The sequence below is a fragment of the Leuciscus leuciscus genome (genome assembly GCF_965113295.1).
Source record: "Leuciscus leuciscus genome assembly, chromosome: 4".
Lineage (NCBI taxonomy): Eukaryota > Metazoa > Chordata > Actinopteri > Cypriniformes > Leuciscidae > Leuciscus > Leuciscus leuciscus.
Genome location: NC_138728.1, coordinates 28,880,355 through 28,898,869, shown reverse-complemented (window position 1 = coordinate 28,898,869; position 18,515 = coordinate 28,880,355). Strand labels below are relative to the sequence as shown.

Below are 18,515 nucleotides of genomic sequence, written 5' to 3'. Positions count from 1 at the left end.
CGAGATCTAGTGAGAAACATGCACATTTCTCTGTTATTAACGGATCAAACAGCGCTGACGTGGAAACCAGGAAGAAACATCGTGCCATGCATGAACTGGCCAGTGTGCACAGATCAGCAACATTCACCGTGGAATGGATTTGCTGTAGTAACACTAACTGCAAGGTATGGAAGTTTGTCAGGAATAGTGGGCTATAATGCTTTCAAGTAACATTACGTCTGTGTTATTTTGACATTATGAATACAATTGCTGCCCTCAAATGTTAATCTGAACAAAAATAAACCTGTTTATAACTAGCCTACTACTACAATATTACATTTCATTTTGTCCAAGGAGCTGTTTTGTTTTATATGCTCATATACGAAGAGTCAAGTATAGCTCCATTATTGCTCAGTAAAAAAAAGCAACAAAAAAAATCATACTTTATGATGTTAGTTTCATTAAATAAAATAATAATTAAAATTCTCTGGCATTTATTTATTTTTGCTGTAGCCTATGGAAAACGTACCGAACCGTGACAAGTGTATCGTATCGAACCGAACCGTGAATTTTGTGAACCGTTACACCCCTAATATATATATATATATATAGATAGATAGATAGATAGATAGTGAGGAAAATAAGTATTTGAACACCCTGCTGAAATCATGGAGGGGTCTGAAATTGTCATCGTAGCTGCATGTCCACTGTGATAGACAATCTAAAAAAAAAAATCCAGAAATCACAATATATGATTTTTTAACTATTTATTTGTATGATACAGCTGCAAATAAGTATTTGAACACCTGTCTATCAGCTAGAATTCTGACCCTCAAAGACCCGTTAGTCTGCCTTTAAAATGTCCACCTCCACTCCATTTATTATCCTAAATTAGATGCACCTGTTTGAGGTCGTTAGCTGCATAAAGACACCTGTCCACCCCATACAATCAGTAAGAATCCAACTACTAACATGGCCAAGACCAAAGAGCTGTCCAAAGGCACTAGAGACAAAATTGTACACCTCCACAAGGCTGGAAAGGGCTACGGGGAAATTGCCAAGCAGCTTGGTGAAAAAAGGTCCACTGTTGGAGCAATCATTAGAAAATGGAAGAAGCTAAACATGACTGTCAATCTCCCTCGGACTGGGGCTCCATGCAAGATCTCACCTCCTGGGGTCTCAATGATCCTAAGAAAGCTGAGAAATCAGCCCAGAACTACACGGGAGGAGCTGGTCAATGACCTGAAAAGAGCTGGGACCACCGTTTCCAAGGTTACTGTTGGTAATACACTAAGACGTCATGGTTTGAAATCATGCATGGCACGGAAGGTTCCCCTGCTTAAACCAGCACATGTCAAGGCCCGTCTTAAGTTTGCCAATGACCATTTGGATGATCCAGAGGAGTCATGGGAGAAAGTCATGTGGTCAGATGAGACCAAAATAGAACTTTTTGGTCATAATTCCACTAAACGTGTTTGGAGGAAGAAGAATGATGAGTACCATCCCAAGGACACCATCCCTACTGTGAAGCATGGGGGTGGTAGCATCATGCTTTGGGGGTGTTTTTCTGCACATGGGACAGGGCGACTGCACTGTATTAAGGAGAGGATGACCGGGGCCATGTATTGCGAGATTTTGGGGAACAACCTCCTTCCCTCAGTTAGAGCATTGAAGATGGGTCGAGGCTGGGTCTTCCAACATGACAATGACCCGAAGCACACAGCCAGGATAACCAAGGAGTGGCTCTGTAAGAAGCATTTCAAGGTTCTGGCGTGGCCTAGCCAGTCTCCAGACCTAAACCCAATAGAGAATCTTTGGAGGGAGCTCAAACTCCGTGTTTCTCAGCGACAGCCCAGAAACCTGACTGATCTAGAGAAGATCTGTGTGGAGGAGTGGGCCAAAATCCCTCCCTCAGTGTGTGCAAACCTGGTGAAAAACTACATGAAACGTTTGACCTCTGTAATTGCAAACAAAGGCTACTGTTCCAAATATTAACATTGATTTTCTCAGGTGTTCAAATACTTATTTGCAGCTGTATCATACAAATAAATAGTTAAAAAATCATACATTGTGATTTCTGGATTTTTTTTTTTTTTGATTATGTCTCTCACAGTGGACATGCACCTACGATGACAATTTCAGACCCCTCCATGATTTCTAAGTGGGAGAACTTGCAAAATAGCAGGGTGTTCAAATACTTATTTTCCTCACTGTATATATATATATATATATATGAGAGGTAGCACACAGTAAACACGAGTTTGTTGTATGGCTTGTTGCTGGGGTGACGAAATGATGATTTCGTACCAAAAAGAAAGTCAAAATATCAAAAAGTCAAAAAGACAACCATCCACAACTTTATAACACTCCAGGCAAAGTACCTCTTTTTGGTCAACATCCTCCCTTTTTGTAGCCGAAATAGTCCCAAATAGCCGACTATATAGCCAAGATATTTTGACTTTCTTTTTGGTACGAAATCATCATTTCGTCACCCCAGCAACAAGCCATACAACAAACTCGTGTTTACTGTGTGCTACCCTGGTGCTACCGTTCTCTTAATACACCATGGGTAGCCTACTACCCTTCACATCACATGTTCCGGCGATGTGACTATCGCTCATGCGCACATCGCAATGTCGATGTTAAAACAGAATATCGTCCAGCCCTACTTCACGGCTTACATGTACCGGGGCAGGTTATATTCCTGAGTAAGTGATCTCAGACTGAAGTTGAACCAATCAGTTGAAAGCAAAGTGAAACATCTCTGATGCAGTAAAGTCACTCCCTCTGTTAGTCTTGCTCCAAATTAAAGGTCACTACGAAGTAAAAAAAAAAAAAAAAATTATACTAAAAATTGTCTTGCTTTTAGCAATGATTATTTTTTCATTATTTTATATGACTTATATCAGTGGTTCTCAAACTTTTTACACCAAGTACCACCTCAGAAAATATTTGGCTCTCCAAGTACCACCATAATGACCAATATGAAAATACAGTAGCGTAGTAGGCCAAACTATTCAGCTACGGTTATGCACAGCTCAAAAATGAGGCAGCTTAATTTTTAATAAGAATATTTATTATTGTCAGCCACTTTAAACATTGTAAGAACACAGTTTGAACATTAACACTGCACTGTGCTGCTTGCATACAGGTAAATAAAAAACTTGAATAATGATTCAATTCAAATGTATTGCACCTAAAAGTGAAATAAAAACTGTAGCTTACTGTACTTAAAATATTAAGTAAAAAAAAGTACTGTACTTAATAAAAAAATTTTTAAAAGGCTGTGTATTGATATTTAACATTTTTAAACGTACATTTAAAATATTCTGGCTGACCCCTGTGAGTTTTTCAAGGCGATCATTATTTAGAACTGATCACTTTATTTTTTCTATGGTGACGCGTGACACACCGCAGCCACAATAGCGCTGAATGACTAATGATCTGCTTTTATTTCATTTTTTTAATTCTAAATATTCACAAATTTGTTAGCTATGGCATGAAATATTTGATATTCCGATTGTCAAATATATGCAAGTGGAAGTGTTATGTTGTTTAAACACCTTTATAACGATCGCGTTAGTTGAGCTATATGCGCCGTCATGTTAGTTTGTGCCACTGTTCAGAGAATCGGATCTGTTGGATTTACAGAACGTGAATTCATCCACTTCTCCCATGAAAATACATGAAAGTAAGTGGCCGGTGAACTGGGAAAAGAATAGAGTTAACTTTAAAGTTACTTACACAATTTGATATGAATCAAATGTGTCGTCTAATTATAATGGAAATTATTATTATTTCCGCTTCCATAGACATCAGTGTGTATTTTACAAATTCTAAATGTATTGTTTTTTTTAATAGTTATGTGAATTTAAATGTCTGAAACCTAAAATTAACATTATGTGGTTTAACACTGAATAATTGTGATATTTGACAGCGCCTGAGTGGCGCGCGTCCGTCTGTGGCTCAGCGCCAGCCAACTGCGAAAGCACATTTGAATTTAGCAGTTGATCACGGGATGCACTGGCCGTTCTACTCACACCGGTGTAATCGTATCGTACGCTCCAGGGACCAGCCAAGACTGATCACAAAATAGACAGTAAAAGATCACACCGGTTTGATCTTGCGTGCGAAATTCAGTGATTCCTCTGCGTACCACTAGACGGAGCCTGCGTACCACTAGTGGTACGCGTACCACACTTTGAGAACCACTGACTTATATCATTATTATAGCCCTAATTATTATACCCATTTTAGGTTAACAATTATTATTAAACATTTAGTTTAGATGAACATATTTACAGATAATATGTCATATAATATTTTAAATCTGTAGATATAGTTTTAAAAATGACTATGTATATTAGGGTTGTCCCCGACTATGGATTTTCATAGTCGAATCAGAATCGTCATGTCTTGCCTATACACAAGTTAACGCGCCAAATCACGGGCGGCGCCATAACTGTACACAAATGCACTTAATTTCCGCCGGAAGTGGTTTGCGCAGCGTCTGCCGGTGTAAACACAGCGATTATTTGACCATTGTAGCCTAGGCCTATGTCTTTTTTATTGTTGGTATCCGAACTACATCATAGGTAGGGGTGGGAATTGAATTTGCATGTTTAACTGAAAGAACGAGCAGAGAGAGAGAGACCCGGTCGCGCGCGCGCACTCTCTCTTCAGAGCCAGGCGAAAGTGTAAACAAGACTCACCGTCTCCAAACTAAGGGCTGTCTTGCTCTCTCTCCCGCGCGCATATTAATCAAAATAAAATGACATGATGGTAAAAGGTCGGAAGACCAAAGTTTCATGTGGAGCATTTTTTTTCCCCTGAATTACCGCTGGGTGTGAATTGTGCTAAAATACGTTGCCTTATCTTCTCTGAAATGCGTTCCGCACATTCAGCTGCCATAAAAATCACACTCTTAATAAACGTAAAAACTTATCCAGTGATGTAGTTTTCTGTGTTGACACAAACCTTGTGGGATATCCATGTCCTAACTGCTGGGATAATCACACAATTCGCGAACTAATGACTCCTTTGAACCGATTCATTTTAATGAATAGTTAAAACCTGTCTATGTTTTTTTATTGTTTTATTTTTTAACGAAGCAAATACAAACAAATCAGGTACAATGTAAAAGTCTTACTGCGAACTAACAGTGCACACCCTAGAAAATAAAAAAATAAAAAAGAACAGAAGAACATGGAGCATGTTATAATGGCATTTACATATTCAAAAGAAAATGAATTAAAAGGGCAATTATTCAATAAGATTGTTTATAAAAGAAGCCAGTTTCTCGGCATTCTTGTTATTAATTATTAATGCTGTCTATGGTTAAAACAACTGATCTTTCCAACACTGAACTCACGAGACGTCTGAATCGATGTATAACTAATCGGTAACACTTTACAATAAGGTTCCATTTATTACATAAATTACATAAAAAGTACAGTTTTTTGCCGAAAAAGCATATGAATACTTTTTCCACACAGTGCTATCAGGAATCTATAAGAGAATCGTAAAAAAAAATTAAACAATGGAGCGCATGGACATCTTCGTAGCTGGTTTGTGGTCGTAGCACTCTCTATCTAACCACTCGTTCAGGTGCTTTCTCGAGTGTTTGCAACCAACTACCGCACACGTCGTTCCCGAACCACTTTTCTTCATGTTGTAATTGTTATATCCTCTTTGTCACTGCGATATCAGTGCTTTGTCGGCACAACGGAGCTAGCTAGCAAAACAAACCAAGCCCGCCAGAACGGAAGTGGATTGCATCGATGGGAGGAGTTTACGATGTAGAGCCGAAACGGCTCAAAAACCTGTGTATAGTCGACTAATAGTCGAATCATGTGTATGGGGGTGGGGCTGGGGGCGGGGCTTTAACGTTTCAAAGCCGCGATGTACAGAAAATCACACAAAGATATAGAAGAAAATGTATAAAAACATTTTTGATCAATAAAACTAAGAAATAACATAAATAACTCCAGAAAGGCCACACTGCAGATTTGCATTTCACATGCAAATCAAATTAAATCGGCTAAATTACCTGTGCGAGCAGACCAGCCTACAGCACAACATCGATGCACCGAAAAAATAAACAATTAATTTACTAAATTAAATTAGAACAGAATATACCTTTCTAATAAATAAAAATACAAAACGAAATAAATCAGAATCAAGTCACAGGATGAGGAGCAAATGTGTGCAAAATGCCTAAAGTGCAGTGGAACATATATTCAAAACACAAGCCACAAATAGTTAGATTAGATAACCCTGACAGATCAATAAATAAAATAAAAATAAAGAAATTATTAAAATAATGATAGTAGCCAGAATTTTCAACTTTGTCTTTTTAACTGCAGAAACAACAATAAATGCTAAACTGGAGAGGCAGTCTTTTTAGCTAAAAATGTTCACAGCATCCAAAAATAAAATTAAAATTGTACCTGATCGAGAGAACAAATCCTGAACGTCTTTCACTCTGTCTGTCCGTTGGAGTCTTTTCAAATAGTGTGCGCGGATAAAATACATTCTAACGTGAAACCCAGTCTATGCGTGAAACATGTTAACGTTGGCTGGCATGAAGTGCGATCATGGTTTTCCTGATGCTAAATCCAGCCTTGGAGAATATCCTTTCTAATCGTGTACATCCACACTTTAGATTTTCTTATCCCAGACATTGTTAAAGATTTAAATCCTTGCCGCGAAGACACTCCTCTGTCGGTCACGGATTGAAAGTGAAACTTAAATCTGTCACGGGGTGTTTGGATTTATTCACGCACGTTAAAAAATATTTATTAAAAGCTTCTTTCTTTGCACATTTTTGTATAGGCCTACAGCATTATCATAATAGGCTGAATTTTAACATATTGACATAAAAGCTAGTTCTATGTGAAATCAGACATTGAGCGCCCTCATATAGCCAAAGTGGCATGATCCTCGTTTCATAACACCTCTGCGAAGATTCGACCGTGAGATCGGTAGTCGAATCAGGCTCCTCCTATCGAAGCATCGAATCTTCGACTATTCGGGGTCACCCCTAATGTATATAGGTATACATAGACTTGGATATGTAACAGTGGCAAGAAAAAGTATGTGAACCCCTTGGAACGAACTGGTTTTCTGCAGTAATTTGCCATAACATGTGATCTTATCCTCATCTAAGTCTCAACAATAGACAAACACAATGTGCTTCAGCTGATAACACAAACAATTCTAATTTCTCGTGTCCTTATTGAACACACCCATTAAACATACACAGTGCTGGAGGAAAAAGTAAGTGAATCCATAAACGAAATACTTCAACTAAAGCTAATTGGAGTCAGTAGCTTGCACACCTGGAGTCCAGTTAATGAAATGAGTTTGAAGGTGTGGTTTAAAGCTACTTTGATTGATAGAAGACACTCAAACATTTTAAGTTTGCTGTTTGTAAGAAGCATCAACTTATAAACTTGTTTAACCCTTAGGGGTCTAAGGTGTTTTTGGGGTCCTTGAGATGTTCTGACATGCCCTGACATTTGTGCTTTTTCCAGTTCCTTATAAACATATTAATTACAAAGGTGTAATTACACTCTATTTAGCACAAACAGGGCTACCATAATATGTGAGCAACATGTACATGTTTGTATTTTTGAGAAAATAATGTTTATGCATGGTTATTGAAAAAACTAAAAATTAAAGTTTCTGAAATAAGACCACAAAACACATAGCCTACTAAATATGTGTCCACAAGACTTTTGACTAATGTATTTAAACAGTCTTTTTGCGGTTTACAGACACTAAATTGCAATTAGAACAAAGCCCTTGAGAATAAAGAACTTACTATTCACAATCCTCAGCTGGATCCGTTGCTACTCAAAGTGAAACTGAAACCAGCACTTCTGAAGTAAATGTTTCCAGGATTATATTACTATTACATTATTATTATTCCTCACAGCGTCGCAAGGTGACGTAAGGTACATGAATCTGACTAAACTTGACGAGTTTTACCGAGCTGATGTGGGCGTTGACAGGTTTGCATGGATCGCCTCAGATCATTTGCGTTTGAATAGCGCACGCTCTCCGTTGGCATGTTCACATTAGCAGATAATGAGTTGCCATGAGAACGACTGACATCTCTCTTTTCATACAGATTACATAAACAGAGAATATTTGTTTTCGTTTTGAATTAGATCATTTAAAAGCAGACAATTAAATAAAGACATATTGCTTATGCCTGTGAGACTAGTATTCGCTGAGTTTTGTTTAAGTTTAGAGACGTGCTCCAGAAAAAAAGTTCACAGAGACGGAGAGGCAGAAAGCACACCCTGTTTATTTTCTTTATTTTATAAAAGCAATGTTTTGTTTCAATTGTATGTGGACACTTAAAGTAGACATTTTACACTTTATTTTTTCATATTTCTAAAATCTGTATGACCATAAATGACAAGAGTATTTTAAGTCTATTTTTCTGCTGTGTGAAAAAAAATCCAGCAAAACACGCCACCGCATTTGTCGACCCCAGAGGGTTAAAAAACTAAATACATTTACTATATATATTGAGAATCTTAATATCATATTTTGCCACCTGAAAATCCAAAGACAGAGGACAGTTGAAATTGACATGGTTCAGTATTGAATGTACATTAGCTAGCTAGCTACTTAGTTACTGTGGACAATGGACATCAACTAGCCTACAGTTTTGGCTTGAATTATTTTGCCTGCCTCATTGCTTAAACCAGCTAAATGACAGTATTGATCTCAATGACAGCATTCAAATTAAGTTTGGATAATTTATCATCAATGTTGAAATAACATATTATAACATATATAATATCGGCCTACACGAAAAACACTTATTCATCCTATCCCAATCATATAAATCCATTTACTGATGGTTTCTTATTTTTATACAGCATTTATATTATAATTATTGTTATACATTTACTTAATTTCATTTATCTCTTTTCCCAATTTAACGCATTGCATTATCAATTTTATACTTAAAGTATAGGCTATATACTATAATAATATAATATAACATATATCATGTTTTTCAAATAGCCTACTTTAAATATATATATTAAATATAAGATACATTTGATAAATATTGTTAATTTCAAATTGTAAAGAAATCAAAAATGTTGATTCTCAAAAGATTTCCAGGTGCAGTTCACTCAGCCGGTCAGTCGTGGAAATCTATTCTGATTGATTGATAACTTTTATATAAGTTTAATTCAGAAGCTTTCAAGTGCAAGAGCACGTAGAGATTCGTGAGTGCACAAGACACAGTTTGAGCGCGAACGCACAATATCTGAGCGAGAGGAGAGGCAGTTCATAAGAGAGCACTGCATCTGTTCAGTTTTGTGAGTCCGCGCTCGAGCATTACATTATTGTGCTCTCGACATTACGGGGATTCATAGGGAGCAAAATTAGAAGCACCTTTTCTGGTACTCATGTGTGGATGCGAATTACTCACAAAAATAACGTTCATTAACGTAAGATAAAGCAATACAATAGTACATTAAATAATAATTCACTAATTTTACATCGTTAGAAAGAGCTGTAAATTTGACTTATCGATTTAAATTCTTAAAAATACCAACCTTTCTTCAGCCGAATCACAACAGACGCAGGGTCTCGGCGAGTCGGCGCAGCCTTGTGACGTCACATCACCAGACCAAAATAAAAGTCCTTCATCTTTAAAGTTTTATGGCAGCTTATTGTGCATATTCCGCTACCTACTTAGATGGAGTGTGGAGCATTGACGTTGAAAAAAATAAATAATTGTATATATATATATATATATATATATATATATATATATATATATATATATATATATTCTTTGGACTATTGTGATTATTGTGGACTACTGATCCAAAGTACAGCAAAAACAGTATATTGTGAAATATTTTTACAAGTTAAAATAATTGTTTTCTATTTGGATATATTCTTTAAATGCAATTTATTCCTGTGATATAAATCATTACATTAATTCATTAATCATTAAATCATAATCATCACATGATCCTTCATAAATCATTCTTATAGATTTGATGCTCTAGAAACATTTCTTATTATTATGAATGTTGAAAACAGTTATATATTTTTTTTTTCAGGATTTTTTGATGAATAGAAAGTTCAAAAGAACAGCATTTATCTGAAATTTAAATATATTGCAATCAGAAATGTTTCTTGAGCAGCAAATCATATTAGAATGATTTCTGAAGGATCATGTAACACTAGCCACGTTTCCATTACAGATTTGCGCTCACCAAGGCTGCATTTATTTTATCAAAAATGTCATTAAAATGTAAAATAGCTGTTTTCTATTTTAATGTATTTTAAAATGTAATTTATTCCTGTAATCAAAGCAGAATTTTCAGCATCATTACTCCAGTCTTCAGTGTCACATGATCCTTCAGAAATCATTCTAATATAATGATTTGATGTTCAAGAAACATTTATGATTATTATCAGTGTTGAAAACAGTTGAGCTGCTTAAGATTTTTGTGCAAACTATGATGCCCTTTTCAGGATTCTTTGATCAATATCAAGTTCAAAGAAAAGTTTGAAAGTTAAATCTTATAACATTATAAAAGTCTTTACTGTCACTTTTGATCAATTTAATCCATTCTTGCTATTAATGTCTTCCAAAATCTTACTGACCCCTAACATTTGAATTGTACTGTACACAAAAACATGAAGCAGCATAACTGTTTTCAACATATTAGATAATAATCAGAAAAATTTCTTGAGCATCAAATCCTCATATTAGAATGATTTCTGAAGGATCATGTGACACTAAAGACGGGAGTAATGATGTTGACAATTCAGCTTTGATCTCAGGAATAAATTACACTTTACTATATATTCACATAGAAAACAGTTATTTTAAATGTTAATATTATTTCACAATATTATTGTTTTTACTGTATTTTTAATCAAATAAATGAGTCAGTAATATAGGTAAAAAATGGTGGGGGAAAATGGATATGAAGTTATTTAATAAGCTTCCTCAGTTCACCTGTGTTTCCTACTTCTCTGTCAGCAACTTCCTAAATAATTGTTGAAATCGTGGAGCTTCCCCTCTGTTGTAGAGGGGTTATTTTTTCGCTGCTAAAATAACAGAACATTTATCAATATTTCTTTACCGTGAAAGATCAAAACGCATTTGAACTAGTTTCAGACAATTTTAGCTCAGTGTAACGTCATCGATTAACAGCACATACATTTATGTTAAATATCAGTCTGTTAAATAAATTAGTCAACTAACAATTAGTTCAACTGCCAGCAAAACCTTTACAAAACTATCATAACCTCTCATCTACACAAAGATGTGATTATAAGCCCAAACTTTTATAAACAAGAGCTTAGGTTAGCCTCTTCTGAAAACGGTTGAGATGCTAACGGACTTTTTCGAAGACACTAAACCATTTCTATAAAGTAAATATTCAACAGATGTGTGTCAATAACACGTAAGAAAAGTGTCAGGAACAGTTGTAGTGGACCAGGAGACCAGTGGACCACGTCTCTACAACGTTCTCCTTGGGATAAACTAGCGATGTCTTTTGAGGACGTTCCCACAACGTTTCTGGAACGTTAGCCAAGATTCTAAAAAATTGAACTTTACCACGACATCCTCACAACGTTGTCATAAAGTAATGTCACGCTGACCAAATGACGACTAACTGACGACGTCGTCACAACGTACTGTGTTAGCTGGGATCCAATCATTAATTGCAAGGAAAGACCCTTAGCCTATACTTGAGAGCGGCACATAGGCTATAAGGTGTTTCTTGGGTGTTTCTCACTCATTTCTGCTTCAAGGTCTTGATTGTGGCATTTCTTTGAGGTTTAGAATCCAGTATTCCTGTAATTCTTTTGTCTTTTATGAATTTAATAAAGAATTCTGTCTCGTATTCTGTCCCAACATACCATGTCATCTACGTCAGGTGACCTGTAAATGCGCAAAAACTGTTTCCATTGCAGTTTTGCAGAATTTTGTTTTCCGAATTGCCTGAAAAACCACCTCATGTGAGCGTAAAAACATTTTTGCGATAAATGGGAGTTTTTGCGAAATTGACCTGTTTCCATTGGGCGTATTTTCAATTCGCAATTTCAATTTGATGCGATGATGCTGGAAATTCAGCTTTGATCACAGGAATAAATTGCATTTTCAAATATATTTAAATACAAAACATTTATTTTAAATTGTAAAACTATTTCACAATGTCGCTCTTTTTGCTGTATTTTGGATCAAATAAATGCAGCCTTGGTGAGCAGAAGAGACTTATTTTAAAGAAAATATATAGTCAGATTACTTCTTTTAACTTAAACTTGATTTTGTGAATAAGCCAAAACAATCATTAATGTCGAGTTCACAATGAATGATTTTAGGCCCGATTTTCGCTCGCCGACAGGTTTTATGAGATCGCTGACAAATGTCCGAAATCATATCGTCGCTGTCGGGCGGAATCCTCGTATCTCCAAAACCAATATTTTTCAGGAAATTAAAAAAAGTAATTAAACATTGTATCGTTAAAGTTGGTATTATACCTTATATTGCTATCATATACTGTCGTGTACCAACATTAACACAACATTTCCCCAAAATCATGTTTAAATGGAGATACGAGATTTATGACTTGGGAGCAGGGAGATCCGATGTTACGCTGTCATTGATTAGAATGGTACGGACACAGACGTCGCTGCTGCCAGCAGTGTTCATCAAAGTCTGCGGTCGCGTTGAGCCTTTTGACAAGAGACAATGCTTTAAGAGCTAATCAAAGATAATGATTGTGGTTACATACATCTTCCTAAACTCTATTTTAAACTTTTAAGAGCTATGAGTGATGCAATACCAAAATAAAACGATAAACAGGCTGTCTAATGGCGCTTTTCCACTACACAGTACCAGCTCGCCTCGGCTCGCCTTGACTCGACTCGGCTCTGTTTGGTTTTCCACTGTGTAAAAGTTGTACCTGTACCTGCTTCCAGGTACTTTTTTTCGTACCACCTCCGGCGAGGTTCTAAGCGAGCTGAGGCGATACTAAAATGTGACGTGAAAACACGGCAGACTGCTGATTGGTCAGAGCGAATCGTCACTATTCACTGCGTCATCATTGCACGCGCCAGACGGAGTATCCTGAATAAAAAACAGCATACACTCGATTTCCTCCATTATCCTGTGTGTGTGGGTAGCGGGTGTGTCTTGCGCGTCTCGAGTAAAAAATTAAGTCACGGCAGTTTCCTGCGGCGTCGCTATGACGACCAGGTACTATTGTGGAGGTACTATCTGCAATGGAAAACGGAGCGAAAAGCGAGCCGAGCCGAGTCGAGTCGAGTCGAGTCGAGCTGGTACTGGTAATGGAAAAGCGTAATAGGCAGAAATGTGTCTAATCTGCACGCAAACTTACCATCGTGGCTCACAGGCTTCATTCTGCACCGAAGCATTACAGCTATCGATTTTTAACAAAACAGACCTACTCAAATGTATCTAACCTAACTATTTTCACTCGTTATTGTATAAAAAAACAGACGAGTTATCCAAAGATAGGCTTACTTGGCGCCATTAGACAGCCCTTTTTTCTCCCATAAATAAAAACTTGCTACTATTTTACATGCACAGTGCCAAGAGAGGCATAGTCTAGAAGTAAGCCTAAGAGCTGAACTTCGAGTCAGTAAAATAATAACAAAAACAATCATTTAATGGTGGTATCCAAAACATTCAATTTAATTCAAGTATTATATCAGATACATTTAAAAACTTCAATGCACATGTATAAGTCTACCCTTAATGGTAACCCTTCCTTTTACAGTCCCCTAATTACTAGATATTTACCTGGTAAATATATGGTAAGTTATAGTTGATTACTGGTAATTACCACAGGTAACAAGTATGTAAATGCAGAGAAACCACAAACTAATTACTGTATTTACCGGGTAAATATATGGTAAGTTATAGTTGGTTATTGGTAATTACCACAGGTAACAAGTATGTAAATGCAGAGAAACTACAAACTAGTTACTAAGTATTTACCTGGTAAGCATATGGTAAATTATAGTATTTTAGTGTGTAATTACTTAAGGTGATTAGTATGCAATTACAGAGAAACTACCAGGGGAAAAAAACACCACTGTTAAATATCAACACAACAAAGTACTGTGTACTTGTTACCTGTTTAGGTTGGTAATAACTCAGATTTAATTGTGTACTTCCTCAGAATGTAGGCAGCCAATTTTTAGAAACACCTCCAGTATTACCCATCAATTCAAGTTAGGTTTGTAGTTATCCTAGGGTTATGTTGGTATAACAGTCCATGTTTATTTATTATTATCTTGAAATTAAGACGGGAGTTTCCAATAAATTACCTTGTCTTACATAGTTGTTCATTGCTACACCCATTTATAGAGGGTTTATCAAATAATTTACCTTACACTTACCTAACTACCCCGCAGGAACAGTTTTCCCTAATGTCATGGCACATCTTAAATACTGGGTATGTTCTTGCAGATGTTTTTACAATTTACTCAGTAAGTAAAGTGCAACTGTACTGTAAAATGAAGCCTTGTTTATTTCCATGGTATTACCGGAATTGTACCATATAACTTGATCATTCCTTTTTCCATATAGTCACAATTTTTTACCTCGTATGTCCTGCAACGTTACCAAGGAAAACATGACAATTTACTCGGTAAGTAAAGTGAAACTGTACTGTAAAAGGAAGCCTTGTTTATTTCCATTGTATTACCAGACTCTTACCACATCCTTTGCTACTGCTTAAACATTTTTTGAAATCACAAACTTTTACCATGTGTGTTCTGCAACTTAACTAAAACATTCCAGCCTGGTCTCATTGTTAATACATAGTATTAATACGTAATTTTCAAAGATAGAAAACGTACGTTTTGTACGTTTGGATAGATGCTGAAACATAGGCTATGATATGGACGTATCTGCAACAATTAAACGTAACATTGTTACGTTTTTACAGCTACAAAACGTTAAATATTTACGAATCTTTCATATCATTAAGATATCTGTATAATTTACCTTTTACCGTTTTATAGATAAATGGAAGATCCCTTAACCCTACTCCCAACCTAAACATAACGTTACCCATTTTATACTGAATATAAAAAGGATAAAACGTACAGAGTGTAGGGAAATGGAAATTTTATTAACAATATAGCATTAAAAAAATTTTTTTAGCAGCTAATCCTACTCCTACCCCTAAACCTACCCATAACAATTTCTTAAAACTACATAGGCTACAATTATGAAGAAAAAACAACATACGTGTAATCACAATAATTTATTTATTGCGAAAATGTCAAAACCGGTACCAAAAGTCATTCACATGACGATGTGTTGTAGTCACAGTCCTCTCTTTCAGTATATAATAGTTTTGAATGAGGTACAGAGCCGAATTTAAAGGTGCCCTAGAATGTAAAATTGAATTTATCTTGGCATAGTTAAATAACAAGAGTTCAGTACATGGACATGACATACAGTGAGTCTCAAACACCATAGTTTTCTCTTTCTTATTTAAATCTCGTTTTTGAAAAACACCCCTGAAAAACAGGCGAATCTCCACATAAGACCAACTGTGACGCAACAGTCGGGATCATTAATATGTACGCCTCCAAAAATGTGCATATGCCAGCCCATGCTCAGTGCCAGGCGAAACTGCGCAGCCGAATCATCAGAAGTTCTGCAGGTGAAGAAACAAGCAGGAGGAGGATCATTGGGAAAATGGCAGATCTATCTATAATCTATCTATCTATCTATAATCGGATACCACTACAGTTTAATTCGAAGTTGTTAGTTTGCTCTGCCCATTTCACCACGGACTGTTTTTCTAACCTGGAACAATATCAAGCAGCCAGGCTTCTCTCAAGGTCTCATACTGACGAAGGGGGCAATTTCAACTAACGTTATATTCCCGCAAGCGGTAAGTAGCCTAGTGATTTTATTAACGATAATTTACACTGTGTTATCTAGATCCAGCGCGATATTGTTTTTTCCTCGAGAGACATCATGGCTTGCAAACGAGCGAACGAAGCATGGCAGTTGCTCAGTGTTTGGATGTACAAATGAACACAAAAATATTTTTTTAGCTCCTTCATCCGAGCCTCTGGAGAACCAGTGGGATATGTGAATGTCTGATGCGTAATTGTTCAAGTTCAGACAGATAATCTTTCTCTCAAAGTCGTTCAACACTGTTTATGCATCAGTAAATCGCATTGCAGTGATAAGATCTTCATTCACGCGATCAACAGGCTGTCATCTGCTCAATGGTCATCACTGCAACCTTTTATTGATGGGAATAGATCTAAATACTTAAAGAAAACTTCTCATGATTCGTTAATCCCGATAGCTGTAATAGAAAAAAACGTATAAAATCTGTAATAGTAAAAGTATTCCAGATAGCTCTACATGTAATGCCAGATATTTCATATGCAAGCATGTCAGCCAATCACAGCAGTGGGCAACAACACTGAAGTCTCACAGCAGACACGCCCCTTCAAACAGAGTGTTCAAATCAGGGGATGAAATCAGGCTAGGAAATATGCCTTTTATTTATAAATTATAACAAATTTTGATCTAAAAAACATACTAACATTATAAGGGCACCCCAGGAAACATTATAAAATAATAAAATAATCCATTCTAGGGCACCTTTAAGTTATTAATCCATGAAAATGTTAATCCGGCTTCGCTCTGTGTGAAGGCACGCGCGCTTCTCCATTTCAAATGAAGTTTACCGACTGAAATACGGCATGTCGCAATCTGTGACGAACATAGACGAACAAGGCGAGAGCCGATGAGCGTTTGATATCACTGCCGTAAAACATGTCGTAACGCTTCTTGAGGGCGCAATTTTTTTATTTGAATTCATCACGAGCCAGGGATTTGCCAGTTACGGACTGCGCTGCTGTGATAGCCTGTGAAATGGAGATGAAGATCACTCACTGGATAAAGGGCTGAATTTGGATCTCTTTCTTGCAAACGTATGGATTCTAAAGATTTGGATTAACGTTATATCAAGTATAATAAAATTGATGTCTTTTGTGAATTTATGTTGGGTTTTAGTGTATTATGGCGCTTTTCCACTGCATGGTACGGTACGGCTCGGTTCGGTACGGCACGCTTTGGCGCTTTTCCACTGCATGGTACGGTACGGCTCGGTTCATTACGGCTCACTTATGACGCATTTCCACTGCATGGTACGGTATGGTACGGCTCGCTTCGGCTCGCTTTAAATGGTACCACCTCTGTTGAGGTTCCAAACGTACCGTACCGATACTAAATAGCGAGTATAATACCGAGTATAAACTTAAATAAAAAGAAATGGCTGAATCGTGGTCAGTGGACGAGGTGCAGACGTTCCTCTCGTTGGTTGCCGAGGAGTGGATGGGGAAACACGGAATGAAAAATTCGCATTTAATATGATGATGTCATGGCAGTAGAGACGGCAACTATAACGATCAGTCCCACCCACTTTGAAGTGGTACTAACTACAGTGGAAAAGCAACCGAGCTAAAGCGAACCGAACCGTGCCGTACCGAGTCGAGTCGTATCACGCAGTGGAAAAGCGAAGCGAGCCGAACCGTTCCGCGCCGAGTTGAACCGTACCATGCAGTGAAAAAGCGCCATTGTTCTATAGGGAATGTGAAGGTGACGTCACGCCGTGTTGCATTATGGGTCTGCCGCCATATTTAGAGGATCGTGCCCTATTCCGCTGTATGTGAATTCGTGTTTTGGAGGCTGTGTTTAGATTTTCTGTCGAGATTTTTACTAACGTCGATATGGTTGGTCAGTACTGCTCGATCAAGAACTGCCATAGCAGGTCACACGCTCGTTCAGGGAGCAAAATGAAGAACAGAATACGTTTTTTCAGCTTTCCTTCCTTGAAAAAACAACATGGGAAGCAGATGGAGGAGCTGACGAGAAGGCGCCGGATCGCGTGGGTTGCCGCAATCAGGAGAACATTTTTTACTTTTCACAACATCCCTGCATCAGCGAAAGTGTGTTCGCTGCATTTTCAGTCAGGTGAGTTCTCTGGTCTCTAACTTTGACCTAAATACAATATTTTCATTTTGCTCTCATTGTCTTAAATGTCGGTGTGTGTTGACTTCCAGAGCAAAACATTATTTGTGACTATCAACAGATAATGTTCCATTTGCAACTCCAATCACAATATGTAAGAAATCACACACACACACACCTGTATTTACAGGACAACCAGCATTTGAAATGCTGGACACTCATCCTGACTGGACACCATCTTTGCTTCTGGGCCACAATGAAGTGAAAGTGATGAACAAAGAGAGGTTTGCACGTCAGTTAAGAAGACACCTCAAACATCATGTGGCAGAAGGAATACACATTTCAGGGCTTAGGCCCAGGCAGTTTGCAGACTACGCCACGATGGGACTTACACCCAAAGAATTAAGTATTTTGTTCGACCAGGCACTCAAGTTCGTTGATGGATAGCCAGATACAGTGGTCCAGTACAAAAATAGAATTTTTATTTTCACTCCAA

At 37.1% G+C, this 18,515-nt stretch overlaps 1 protein-coding gene and 1 long non-coding RNA gene across 2 annotated transcripts in view; both read right to left on the bottom strand.

Annotated features, from left to right (window-relative positions):
• LOC309497649 (uncharacterized protein) overlaps nucleotides 1-9,636 on the bottom strand; it is a 23,915-nt gene extending 14,279 nt beyond the window's left edge. The window contains exon 1 of the mRNA XM_082167946.1: nucleotides 9,567-9,636. The gene's annotated coding sequence lies outside the window, so the exon portion shown is untranslated. The remainder of the gene's footprint in view (nucleotides 1-9,566) is intronic.
• The window catches only part of LOC309497706, a 403,367-nt gene that overhangs the window by 334,094 nt on the left and 50,758 nt on the right, over nucleotides 1-18,515 (bottom strand). The gene's annotated exons all lie outside the window — the stretch shown is intronic.